Genomic DNA, 1,318 nt, shown 5'->3' on the forward strand with positions numbered 1-1,318 from the left:
AATCTGGCACCAAAATACATTTTCAAAATTTATTTTACTTCTCCCTTCCACACTTGCTATACCTAACTCAAAAGTTCCCTGATCTCTTTTTTCAACCTGTTCCCCATACCTAGAATTCTAGTTCTCTCAGCCTCCATCAGTTGAAGTTTTACGCCATCTTTTAAATGTCACCTCTGTCAGTCGTTGAGGATTTTGTACTTACTATGGAGCAGGCACTGTGCTGAGGGTTGAGAATAGGCAACAGTATCTATTTCTGCCTTCAAAAGAGCATGCATTGTAATAAAGGGGACCACAAGCAAATAACTATGTCCACATGAAAGATATATCGTATAGAGAAATTTAGCAAGAAGAGCCTGGGATGGGGGAAACCACCAAAAGTCTCTTGCAGAAGATGTCTTGAAGGAAACCAGGAGCTACAGAAGGTGATGTGAGGAGGGAGAGATTTCAGGAATAGAGGACTGGTGGGGGAGGGGAGAGAAGGCAATGCAAATGCAGTTGAGAGATAGAATATCTCATCTGTCCAGTGTTAGGAACCTTAAGAAGATCAGTGTTGCTGGATAACAGAACATATGAAAGAAGTTTAAGTACAAGAGTAAGAAGATAAGAAGAGCTTTACATGCCAAATAAGACTATATAGAAGAGGAAGTCTATGGAGCAGGGATTGATATGACAAGACCCAGTCTTTATTAGAAACATCACTTAAGCTACTGTGTGAAGGATATGTTGTATTGGACAGAAACTCAAGACCAATTTTTGTTGCTATTGAAACAGTACAATGCTTTCTGCAGCAGCACATATACTGAACTCGGAATGATACAGAGAAGATTAGCATGTCCTCTGGATAAGGATGACACACAAATTCGTGAAGCCATAAGGAAGAAAGGAAGAAAGAAAGAAAGAGAGAGAAAGAGAGAGAGAAAGAAAGAAAGAGAGAAAGAAAGAGAGAAAGAAAGAAAGAAAGAGAGAGAGAAAGAAAGAGAGAGAAAGAAAGAGAGAGAAAGAAAGAGAGAGAGAGAAAGAAAGAGAGAGAGAAAGAAAGAAAGAAAGAAAGAAAGAAAGAAAGAAAGAAAGAAAGAAAGAAAGAAAGAAAGAAAGAAAGAAAGAAAGAAAGAAAGAAAGAAAGAAAGAAAGAAAGAAAGAAAGAAAGAAAGAAAGAAAGAAAGAAAGAAAGAAAGAAAGAAAGAAAGAAAGAAAGAAAGAAAGAAAGAAAGAAAGAAAGAAAGAAGGGAGGGAGGGAGGAAGGAAGGAAGGAAGGAAGGAAGGAAGGAAGGAAGGAAGGAAGGAAGGAAGGAAGGAAGGAAGGAAGGAAGGAAGGAAG

The 1,318-nt window shown here is 38.2% G+C and overlaps 1 non-coding gene across 1 annotated transcript; it reads left to right on the top strand.

Moving 5' to 3' along the window:
* The first annotated feature begins 775 nt into the window (after window positions 1-775).
* On the top strand, window positions 776-882 carry LOC141545292 (U6 spliceosomal RNA). Its single transcript, XR_012482969.1, has one exon. It is a non-coding gene; the product is annotated as a U6 spliceosomal RNA (small nuclear RNA).
* Window positions 883-1,318: the final 436 nt, after the last annotated feature.

Source organism: Sminthopsis crassicaudata, chromosome 5 (assembly GCF_048593235.1).
Source record: "Sminthopsis crassicaudata isolate SCR6 chromosome 5, ASM4859323v1, whole genome shotgun sequence".
Taxonomy (NCBI): domain Eukaryota; kingdom Metazoa; phylum Chordata; class Mammalia; order Dasyuromorphia; family Dasyuridae; genus Sminthopsis; species Sminthopsis crassicaudata.